The sequence below is a fragment of the Myotis lucifugus genome, unplaced genomic scaffold, assembly GCF_000147115.1.
Source record: "Myotis lucifugus unplaced genomic scaffold, Myoluc2.0 scaffold_1004, whole genome shotgun sequence".
Taxonomy (NCBI): Eukaryota; Metazoa; Chordata; class Mammalia; order Chiroptera; family Vespertilionidae; genus Myotis; species Myotis lucifugus.
The window spans coordinates 64,782-77,105 of NW_005872052.1; the positions used below are offsets into that span (position 1 = coordinate 64,782).

The 12,324-nt window shown below is 49.4% G+C and overlaps 1 long non-coding RNA gene across 1 annotated transcript in view; it reads right to left on the reverse strand.

Annotated features, from left to right (window-relative positions):
• Nucleotides 1–5,837: 5,837 nt before the first annotated feature.
• Nucleotides 5,838–12,324, reverse strand: part of LOC111824170 — a 33,064-nt gene continuing 26,577 nt past the window's right edge. The window contains exons 4-7 of the long non-coding RNA XR_002827262.1: nucleotides 12,049–12,057; nucleotides 8,829–8,833; nucleotides 6,133–6,138; nucleotides 5,838–5,849 (exon numbers count right to left, since the gene is read on the reverse strand). This is a non-coding gene — a long non-coding RNA (uncharacterized LOC111824170). The remainder of the gene's footprint in view (nucleotides 5,850–6,132; nucleotides 6,139–8,828; nucleotides 8,834–12,048; nucleotides 12,058–12,324) is intronic.

The following is a 12,324-nucleotide window of genomic DNA, read 5'->3' on the forward strand; positions in this document are numbered from 1 at the left end:
CCATGCTGAGGCTGTGCTGTGAGCACTTGTGTAAGGGAGGTGTGGTTGTGGTGTTGCTGTCAGGCACAAGACATACCCATATTTAACCTGGTCTACCTCCTCTCCTTTGCATATTCATGAGGCAGAGTATTTCATAGCTGAGGTCTTGACCCCACCTGAGAGAAGATGGGTGACACAGGGACCATGTTCAGTAGGAGTCTGAGGGTCCAAGTCCTAATTTTTTTCTTTAAATTATACCTTTATTGTTGAAGATATTACACATGTCCCCTTCATCCCCCTGTGACACATTCTAGCCCGGTCCTAGGTGCCCAGGTCTTCACCACCCTATTGTCTGTGTCCCTGGATGATGCACATATGCATATGTTTGTTGGTTTGTTGATCTCTTCCCACCCATCTTCCCTACTACGACTTCCCTCTGAGATTCCCCAGTCTGCTCCATGCTTCCAGGTCTCTGGATCCATTCTCTTCATCAGTTTATTTTGTTAATTAGGTTCCACATATGAGTGAGATCCTGTGATATGTGTCTTTCTCTGACTGTCTTAATTCACTTACCATGATACTCTCCAGGTCCCTCCATACTGTGCCAAAGGGTAAGAGATCCTTCTCTATCACTGCTGCATAGTATTTGGTAGAATAGATATACCACAGCTTTTTATCCACTCAGCTACTCAAGGCCATTTGGGCGGTTTCCAGTCTTAGCTATTGCAAATTGTGCAGCTAGGAAGATAGATGAGCATACATTTTTATGATTGGTGTTTGGGGTCCCTTAGCATATATTCGTAAAAGTGGCTTCACTGGGTCAAATGGCAGTTCCATCTTTAATTTTTTGAGGAAACTCGGTACTGTTTTCAATAATGGCTGCACCAGCCTGCATTCCCACCAGCAGAGTATGAGGCTTCCCTTTTCTCCACATCCTCGCCAGCACTTGTCATTTGTTCATTTATTGATGGCAGCCATTCTGACAGGTGTAAACTGATACCTCATTGTCCTTTTCATTTGCATCTCTCTGATGGACAGTGACTTTGAGCATTTTTCCTATATGTCTTGGCTATCGGTATGTTCCCTTTGGAGAAGTGTGTATTTAGGTCCTTTGCCCATTTTTTGATTGGATTGTTTGTCTTCCTTTGGTTAAGTTGTAAGGGCTTTTTATACATTTTGGATATTAACCCTTTATCACATGGATCCTTGCCAAATATGTCCTCCCATAATCTGGTCTCCCTTTTCATTTTGTTGATGGTTTCTTTGGCTGTGCAGACACTTTTTATTTTGATGTATTCCCATTTGTTTATTTTCTCCTTAGTTTCTTTGTCCTGGGAAATGTATCTGTAAACATATTGCTATGAGAGATGTCTGAGATTTTGCTGTCTATGGATTCTTCTAAGATTTTTATGGTTTTCATACTCACATTTAGGTCTATTAACCACTTTGAGTTTACTACTGTGTATGGTATATGTTCATGTATTGTTTCCGTTTGTTTGGGTTTTTTTTTTTTTTTGCACGTTTATCTGTTCAATTTTCCCAATAATATTTATTGAAGGGACTGTTGTAATTCCATTGTATGCTCTTGCCTTCTTTGTCAAATATTAATTGGGCGTAATGGCTTGGGTAGATTTCTAGGTTCTCTGTTGTGTTCCATTGATGTATATACCTGTTCTTGTGGCAGTACCAGGCTGTTTTGATTTCTATGGCTTTGAAGTATAATTCAGTATCTGGTATTGTGATCCCTCCACCTTTGTTCTTCATTCTCAAGATTGCTATGGCTAATTGGGGTCTTTTTTGGCTCCATATAAATTTTTGAAGTATTCGTTGTAGATCTGTGAAATATGTTGCTATTTAAATAGGGATTACATTGAATCTGTAGAGTGCTTTGGGTAATATGGACATTTTAATGATGTTAATTCTACCAACCGATGATCCTGGTATTATTTGCCACTTGCTTATATTTTCCTCTATCTGTTTATTCAACATCCAGTATTTTTCTCAGTACAAGTCTTTTACCTGCTTGGTTAAGTTTATTCTTAAGGATCATAATTTTTTGATGCACTGGTAAATGGGATTGTTGGTTTGGTGTCCCTTTCTTTCTTTCTTTTTAAAAAAATGTATTTCTTTATTGATTTCAGAGAGGTAGGGAGAGGGAGAGATGGAAACATCAATGATGAGTCAGAATCATTGGTTGGCGGTCTCCTGCACACCCTCTATTTGAGATCACGCTGCAAACCAGGCATGTGCCCTTGGCCAGAATCAATCCTGGGACCACTCAGTACACAGACGCTCTATCCAATGAGCCAAACCAGCTAGGACTGGTTTCCCTTTCTGAGAATTCATTATTGGTGCATAAAGTTCCATTGATTTCTGGGTGTAATTTTTGTATCCTTCTACATGGCTGAATTCATTTGTTAAATCTAGGTGTGTGTTTTTTTGTCGAGTCTGTAGGTTTTCTTTGCACAAGATCATGTCTTTTATGAATAATAAGAGTTTCACTTCCTCCTTTCCAATTTGGATGCCTTTTATTTCTTCTTGTCTCAGTGCTGTGGCTAGGACTTCCAGTACTATGTTGAATAAGAGAGGTGAAAGCGGGCATTTCTGTGTTGTTCCGTTTCTTAGGGGAAATGGTTTTTATTTTTGCTCATTGAGTATGATTCCGGCTATAGGTTTGTCATAGGTGTCCTTTATTGTGTTGAGATATGAGTCCTCCTCTCCAACTTTGCTGAGAAGATTTATCAAAAGTGGGTGCAGTGTTTTGTCAAATGCTTTTTCTGAATCTATAGATATGGTCATGCTGTTTTTGTCTTTCAGTTTGTTTATGTGATATATCATGTGTATTGATTTGTGAATATTGTACCAGCCTTGCATCGCTGGATGAATCCCATTTGGTCATGGGATTCATTGCACTATCCAACTTGCTAATATATTTTGAGGATTTTAGCATCTGTTTTCATCAGGGATATTGGCCTGTAATTATCTTTCTTAGGAATGTCACCTGGTTTTGGAATTAGGATAAAGCTGGACTCGTCAAAAGATTTTGGAAGTGTTCCTTCCTCTGGATTTTTTTTTAATAATTTGAAGATATAGGTGTTAGTTCTTCTCTGGATTTTTGGTAAAACTCCCCTGTGAAGGCATCCAGACCAGGACTTATTTTCTGGGTGTTTTTGGATTCCTGCTTCTATTTCCTCAGTTGTTATTGGCCTTTTCAGGTCTTCTGATTCTTCCTGTTTCAGTTTTGGGGTACTGTGTTTTTATAGGAATTTGTCCATTTCATCTACATTGTCCATCTTGTTGGCATATAGTTGTTCATAGCACTTCATTGCAATCCTTTTTTTTCCCCTGGGGTGTTGGTTGTTACGTCTCCACAATCCTTTCTCACTTTATTTATTTGGGTCTGCTCTCTTTGTTTCCTGATGAGTCTGGCTAATGGTTCCTCCATCTTTTTTATCTTTTCAAAGAACCAGCTTGTGGTTTCAGCAAGTCCCATTCCTGATGGTGAAAGGTTCTGTAGTCACCAGAGCCGTCAATCAGGAGGAGACCAGGGGAGACACACAGAGGTCAGGGAGCAGTGCATGACTTGGGGAAGCTTTGCTGACACAGTGGGTTCTCATGGCTCCTGGAAACCAACCAAAGGAGCAAGGAAGGAGGTGTGGGAGGTCTACTCCATCCTGCAGACATGAGTGAGCTGAAGGTTTAGCCACTCCAACACCTATGACATGGAGGCTGGGAAATGCTGAGATAGAGTAATAATCTCACAAGCTGCCTCTACCTGAGTTATAATCCCCTCTGAGCCCTCAAAAGACTGATCTCCAGAGGATCCAACACCGTCATTATGAAATGAAATTGTTACCCCATGATTTTAAATAAAAAACACGAAAAAGCTGTAAAGCTATCTCCTTCACCAAGAGATTTCCCAAGTCAGCTGCTTGTTGAAATGAAATGATTTCCAATGAACCTTGTTAAACGTCCCTATGAAACTGCATGACACGGGAAGCGCACACTGCTGTCATCTCACATCAGTGCTGGTGTGACACCTATGGGGAGAGAGCTGAGGTCATTTCCTGTGGCACCAGAAACAGCAAGTCCTGGCACCTGTACAGGGGAGGTGACCAGGGAGCAGCCCTCAAGGGCCCTTTGCACCATTCAGATGGGTCCATCCAGCTTCCACTGTCCGCAGGACGTGCACCTATTTTATTTACTGTGGGCCTGTCAGAAGGAAGGGCCCCATGGGGACAGGTGGGCATGTGAGTCAGACCCCGAGCTCAGCACACAGGGGCCTGGGCTGTGCTGGGGTCTCTCTTGGTGGGAAAGTTTCCAACCACAGACTGATGAGAGCACTGAGGATGGTCTCTGTGGAGAAAGAAAAGCAGGAAATGCAGACACGTGGTGAGGAGAGTCCCCATCACTGCCCACATGTCCTCTGCCAGCAGCAGTGCTACCCCCTCCTCTGGGGTCTGCAGTGAGAAAGCGGGAAATGAAAGCCTCAGAGAAAGAGCAGGAGCTGTCCCTGGAGGCAGCTGAGAGCTTGAGAGGAAATCCCTATGCCCAACAGGAAGGCCTTTCCCTCCCCACCTCCCTCTGCCCCTGCTCCTGGGGCTGCTCTCTGTGCTGTGAGTCCTGAGCGCCACCTGCAGCCCAGCCCTGCTGTCTCCTCAGGGAGGTTTGTGTCTGGGCTCACACTGACTTCCCCTCACTGTGTTTCTTGCACAATAATACACGGCCGTGTCCTCGGCTCTCAGGCTGCTCATTTGAAGATACACCATGTTCTTGGCATTGTCCCTGGAGATGGTGAAGCGGCCCTTCACAGAGTCGGCGTAGTATGTGCTACCACCACTAGGACTAATGAGTGAGACCCACTCCAGCCCCTTCCCTGGAGCCTGGCGGACCCAGTTCATGTCATAGCTACTGAAGGTGAATCCAGAGGCTGCACAGGAGAGTCTCAGAGACCCCCCAGGCTGCACCAGGCCTCCCCCAGACTCCACCAGCTGCACCTCACACTGGACACCTGCAAACACAGAGACACAAGGTGGACTGAGAATCACATGGAAGCACCAACAGGCACAGGCACAGGTCTCAGCGCTCCCCACTCCTGAGAATGACCTTGAGAAATGATCAGGAGGAAAACGCAGCTTGGCACCAAGTCCATGGTGGAGCCGCTGGGGTCCTGTCTCAGGTGCTTGGGCTCTGGGTGTCTCCCCAACATGCCTGGCAAGGGCCCCCTTTTATGAGCAGGAGGAGAGCCCCATTTGCATGGAGTCTGCATATAAGGTGCAGCCGAGACCCTGGGCTCCATGCCTGACCTTGTCACCCTAGGGGCGACCCCAGATGGGAAAGGACTCATGGATGCTGGCCACAAGGGGTCCTGTCCTGACCCCCATCCCTCCCTCCTTTCCTGGGACCTGTCATCCTGACTCCATTCCTTTGGGGGCAGCTTCCAGGATTGAGAGTCCTCCTTCCTCGGGGTTTTGATGAGGACCCAGGGGTGCTCCCTCAGAGGCAAGTGGATGGGGCATCCACTCCTTCTCCTTCATCCCCCGTGGGTCCTGTCGCCTTTCTGGGGTTTAGGAATAAGAATTTGCATTGGATGATGCTTTTATTTTGAGACTGAAAGCTTCTCCTTGCTGTTTTCTGTCACATCTTTCACACAGGAATAAGGAATCCAACAATGCATGGTCCCTGCTGCCTGTCACTCCTTGGGCCAAATAGGCAGAGACAGGGGTGACTCATACACAGGCATTCATTCCAATGCTTTGGGCAATGTTGGGTAGCAGCGGGTCATCCACACAAACCAGCTCTGCAGCCCCATAAACCAGCTGCTTATGTTGAGTGAAAGGATAGAAGATTACGTGGGAAGTAGCCAAAGGCTCTGCCAAAGGGGCAGGTGACAGGGAGCAGAGGCCTGGGACATTCAAGGGCTGGTGGGCTGGGTCCTGCAGCAAAGTTGTTCATCTCCAGGATGATTGGCAGCTCCAAATGGGGAGGAGGGGCTTCATTTTCAGGTGAGCTCCCAGGTCCCAGTGCGGCTGCCAGCCAGGCTAGAAGGTGCCTTCTCCAATCAGAATAAACAATCACTGGGACCAGAGGAGGATGACTATGTTGTACAATTCTAGCCGGTTCCCCACATTCTATTCCTGCCTCTATAAAAACACGAACCTCTACATGTGAGGAGGCAGGAGAGGCTGGGTTTGACACTGTGCCTGTAGCCTCCGTCTCTAATCTGCTGTCCCTGCCACAAGCACACAGCTGCCTCCCCAAACCACAGATTTCACTCAACTTCCTGCTGTTCCTGTGCAAAAGCCCTGTTTTCCCAGCCCCTCAAAGTGGGGGAATTTTTATCATTTACACATGGATCCCTGGCTGGTGGGGCTCAGTGGTTGGAGCATCAGTGCCCATAACAAAGGGTGCAACTCTTTAGAACTAACTCATCCTGCCCAGGTAGCAGGTTTTTAATAATTGTGTGAATGTCCCACTCCTCACGGAGAAAACACGTGTATGTATGTATGTTGTAAATGAAGAAAAGACAATATTTTAGTATAAGAAGTGTCCAAATGTGTAGAGTGTTAGGTCGGAGAGAGCCCAGGATCGGGTACACTCAGACATGTGATGAGACAATGGACTCCTCCTAGAATTTCTCACAGATCAATGTGCCAGACACAGATACAGGCTTCTTCTCCCTGAATCCACATACCCCCACACAGATGCTGACTCATTCCTGAATACCTTGCTGACCCCCCTGCAGCTGAAGCTTCCTCAACTGAATACCTCAGCTCATGTCCCCGCCCCTCACCCAACCGCAGTATAAAAAAAGCGCCCCCCTCCATGTTGGCGTGAATCCACGTGCCCTGTCTTTGGGGGTACGTGGGTCTCCCGGGGACGCAGAATAAACTTTCCTTTCCTTTCTTTTCTGATTCACTGAACTCTATTTCTTGCGCCGCCTCCTGAGCCACCTAACCTAACATAGAGAATATTTTATATGATTTTTGGAGCCAAACTGATGAAAACTGTGGGGGAGCAAGACCTCAAATGCTCATGAGAATAACCATTTGCAGCTGCATTTGTGCATTTGAAGTTCAGGAGGGAAGGTGAGGAGTGACATGGAGGTGGGAGAGAACAAGGCAGGGACTGGATGCCAGGATAGTTAACAGAATGTTCTCTCTCTCTCCTAATCTTTATTGTTGAAAGTATTACATAGTTCCCCCTTTTCTACACATTACCCTCTCCCCCTGCGGCTCGCATTCCCTCCTCAGGGATCCAACACTGATTATGAAATCAGGATACCCCATTGTCTGTGTCCACAGGTCAGACATATATGCAGACAAGTTCATTGGTTGATCTCTTCCCACCCAACCTCCCCACCCTCCACTCTGAGGTTCCATGGTCTGTTCGTGCTTCTATGTCTCTGGGTCTATTTTTGTTCATCAGTTTATTTGTTCCATTAGCAATGCAGACTGGTGCAGCCATTATGGAAAACAGCATAGAGTTTCCATCTAAAAATTAAAAATGTAACTCCCATTTGGCCCAGTGATCCCACTTCCCCACCCAAGAACAAGTCTGGGCAGGGCCATCTGGTCGTCTCTCTCTCTCTCTCTCTCTCTCTCTCTCTCTCTCTCTATCCCGGACCCCTTTCCGAGACCAAGTCCGGGCCTGGACATCTGGTTGAGCACAGCCAACTTGCAACCATCTCCCGCGGCCGCCCTTTTTGGGGAGTGATGGTCGACCGGAATTTTCAGGGGGAAAAAATTGGGAAGGAGCCGGCCCTTGGGCCTCCTGGGAAAGGGACCCCATCCACCCCCACTTCCCCGTTCTAGCCTTAAGCCCGAAGGCCCCAGCGGGGTTCAGGGAGAGGACATGCAGCGGGTTTACTGCGCCCTCAGCAGCGCTGGGCCTCTGGGCTCCTGGTGAGCGGGTGGAAGCCAGTCCCAGATGCACATTTTCCTCCTGACCCTTCTCTCAGGAGTAGCCTCCTCCATCTCATCACTGAGGTCAGTCCGCGCCCTTTGCCTTCTCCAGCCTTTCCTTGGTCTCCAGGGCGGTTTCCATCTTCATCTCGCCTCCTGTGTCTGAGTGACCCCTGCGCCCACATCCCTTCAGATGAGCCCTTGGGAGGCGCTTATGATTTCTGTTTGGCTCTTGGACGGAAAAATGTCCTTTTGGTTCCACACTGCGCCTCCTCCAGCTGCTCCCACAGGACACGCTCCAGGGACTCCCAGGAGATAGCATGCAGACTCCAGCCCGCGCCATGCTGTGCCCCAAGCGCTTCCAGTAGCTCTAGGGGGCCCCAGGGACCGCCCGCAGACAACATGCTCCTGCAGCAGCCAGGTCCCCTGGGGGAAACCCACCCAAACACGGTCCCACCATCTCCAAACGCCCTCTGTGCTGAGCACAGACACTGGGACATCACTGCGCTCACACACCTTCCCCAGCGCGAGCGGCCTCCCGGCCACGTTCTCACAGGGTTTCTGTTCTGCTCTTTCTCCTCCATGGAGGCCCCGCGTCTGAACCCACCAGCGCTGCCCTCTGGGAGCAGTGCGACCCGGGTCATGGGATCCGCAGTCACCATGTCCTTGCAAACCTCAAAGCCTCCAAAGCACTGAGACTCCTGAGGCGCGACCTCCTCTCCCTCACCGCCAGGCTGGGGTCCAGCAGCAGCGGCCAGAGGTGGAGGGCGCAGGGGTCCAGGCCACCAGGTCCCCCAGGTCCAGGAGCACCAGTTGCTGCTGCACCAGCTGGGCCAGCCCCGTGCATGCGCACTGAGGACCTGGGCACTGGGGGCTGGAGCTTTCCCAGCAGCTCCGCCTCCTCTTGCTCAGTCCCGTTTTCTGCTGCTGCCAACTGGACCTGACAGTCCCTGGTGGGAGAACTGAGGTCTCTTGAAGCGCTTGGTCCTGCTCTGGCCCATGGCAACGTGAGGACTGAGAGGGGATGGCAGATGTGAGGCGGTGGCGGCTGCCCAGCTGGTGGCAGGACCTAGAGGAGGAGGTGGTTCATGAGGCAGCTCACCTGGGCCTGGGACCGCAAGGGCCACAGGGAAAGCAGTGCCAGGCATGAGGGAGGAGGCCATAGTTTTCTTTGTAGAAGTTATTGGGAGATTGAAACCACACAATTCCCTGGAGGCAGAATTCTTCCTCTTCCCCCACCACCTCGCCAAAATAAAAGCCCTGCTCCCTCTCCTTTCCAGTCTCCATCCAAGCAGGTCTGACTTGCTGAGTGATCTTTCCTGTGCTTCTCAGGAGTTTCAATCAGGAGCATAATAACCATCCCACATCCCCTTGGTGTGTGTGTGTCATGAACATCTGTACCAGCTGCTGTGCCTCTGCTTCTGCATGGTGTCCACTCCTCTGGGTGCTGTGAGCATGAGGACAAGACCAGGACTGTCACCCTGTGGGTCCTTCTTCTGCAGCTTTGGGGTCACACACATGTGGGGCCCACGGTCCAGCATTCAGGGGAGCTGCACTGTTGGGTCATTAGGGCCTCTTGTTAGATTCAGGTGACGTGGGTCAGCAGATTTGATGATAAACTCATTATGACACAAGTGTGTATGAAAGAGACTCTCTACCTTTTGTTCACAGGAGAAAATTGTCTCTCTTTACAACAGACTTTCTCACTCAGAGACTCAGACGTCAGCGAAGAATTAGGATCCAGAGGTTCCCTGAGGGAAACGGTGACATGAAGAGGAAACCACACAGGAACCAGCCCAGACCTCCAACTGCACCAGCTGCTGGGATGGTCCTTGTGCTCAGAGACCATGCACGCCCCCTGGTGGTCAGAGACCTTCTTGCAGGGAGGTTAGTGTCTGGGCTCACACTGACTTCCCCTCACTGTGTCTCTTGCACAGTAATAGACGGCCGTGTCCTCGGTGGTCATGGAGCTCAGCTGCAGGGAGAACTGGTTCTTGGATGTGTCTCTGGAGATGGTGGTTCGGCTCTTGAGGGAGGGGCTGTAGTCAGTGTATCCATCATAAGGTATGCGCCCCATCGACTCCAGCCCTTTCCCCGGGGGCTGGCGGATCCAATACCAGCAGTAACCACTGGTGATGGAGTAACCAGAGACAGAGCAGGTGAGGGAGAGGGTCTGTGAGGGCTGCACCAGTCCTGGGCCCGACTCCTGCAGCTGCACCTGGGACAGGGCACCTGGGACAGAGAGAACACAGTGAGTCCTGGGCTCAGATGCAGGATCCCTATCTCTCCATGTCTAAGTCCTGAGTCACTCACATCTGGGAGCTGACAGCAGGAAGAGGAAGAGACACATGGGAGTCATGTCTTGCAGGTGAGGTCCTCGTCCCCCAGAAAGTATTCTCCAGTTTGAGGAGGCCCTGAATTTAAGTGGACGCCAATTCTGTGTGTGACAGGCCCCCATGTGGGCATTTGCATATGGGAGGTGTCTGCACATACAAAGGGCAAGAGGTGAGGGAGGTCCCGGTCTCTGGGGCTTCTACTGGAAGGAGGTGCTGACTGTGCCCTCAGAGAACCAGGCCCTCCTTGGGGTCCTGGTCACCGTGCCCAGGGACCTCTCCTTCCACACCAGGGGCTATGCTGCAGGAGGTGGTCAGGAATTAGGATGTGGGAACAATCAGTGACTCCTTAGGGGATAAAAATCAATGAGGTTCTGTTTCCATAGAGACAGATATAGATATACTAGAGGACAAATGCACAAAATTCGTGCAAGGGGCTTGGCCTCTGCTGCCTGTGCGGCTTTGTCCGGAAGGCCGTCGAGTCTGAGTAGCATATTATGCTTTTGTTATTATAGATGATTTAGACATAGATATGGAGATTGACATAGATCTTTTTTCTTTATTTTCACTGAAGAATATGTTCATTGATTCATAGATATAGATGTAGATATAGATATAGATATAGAGATAAAGATGTTGATGTATTTGTAGATGTACATAATAGTATATATATAGATATTGTTTTCCTTATCCTCAACCAAGGATAGATTCATTCATTCTTAGAGGAAAAGTAAAGGCGAGAGAGAGAAGGAAAGAGAAACATTAATGTGAGAGAGAAATATTGCTCAGATGCCTCCCATATATGACTCTACTGTGAATGTATTTATTTATTTATTAAAATTTTTAAAAATTGAGTTTAGAGAGTAAGGGAGAGAGAGATAGAAACATCAGTCATGAGAGAGAATTATTGGTTGGATGCCTCCTGCATGCCTTACACTGGGGATGTTTCCCAAATTCTGGACATGTGCCCTGACTAGGAATCGAATGGTGACCTCCTCGTTCATAGGTTGATACTCAACAAGTGAGCCATGCTGCTTTGGCTCCTCCTGCATTTTTAGGATTCACAGAGCTCCCTGTGTACCTGGGCTCTGGCAAGTGAGACTTTGGCAACATCATAGGGGACCAGGCCCCAGCCCTTACCTGACTGCCTTCTGATCCCAATGGCCATGTACTTATCCACCATGATGCTCGGCAGCTAACGGCCCCCTGGAGGTTCCCTCAGCACAGGTGTGAGCGGTTGGAAGTGCTGTGAGGTCAGTGCTCATTTGTGTCTCCACCTGACACAGGTGGGGCCCGCATAGCCTGACATTACACATGGGAATTTCACGTGAAATTAGCAAGGTAGTGGAAGTCACCACAGGCCACATAAGTGACCCTGACCCTGGCATCTTAGGGAGGGCCTGGCACAGGAGATGGGAATGAGAGGATGAAGTGTGGGTGCATTTTAGGCAAAACCTACAAGGGCCCAAAGGTGAGGGCAGACACAGCCACAGGGGATGTCCTGTGCAGGCCCCATGGGGTGAGAGTGTGGCGGCAGAGGACAGAGGGTGAGGATGGGGTGCTGTCTGCGGAGCTGTAGGCACAGCAGAGGTGGGTGGGACCATGTCTCCCTTCAGCAGGTTCTCAGGATGCAGGTGGTTCTCCAGGGGAAGCAGGACAGGTGTTGGGACAAGTCATCCCGGGACCAGGTTCTGAGACCAACAGGGAACAGGGCCCAGCAGGGTTGTGACAGGGCCTGTCACTGGGCCTCCTTCCAGCTTCTTTCCCGGGACACCTTGAGAGCTGGGACTACCTCCCAGGCTCAAAGAGAGGCAGCGCCTGCAGCGTCCGACCCTAAACCTCTATGTAAAGCCATGTCAGTGAGAGACAAGTGGCTAACTGCCCCCAAAGTTCGCCTTCTGGGGCAGAGTGAGGGATGATCACCCTCAAGTGAGGATTGGGGCCTGGATTCTGTTCCCCACTCAGCACTGCCTGGAGGGTGGGGGACTTCCCTCTCAGTGACGGGACATGAATCCCTACAATGTTAATGTTATAAACCCAGAGAGCAACCAACAGTGATATAGTGAAAGGAAGGGCACAGATGAGAAACCGACCAGATCAGAAACACC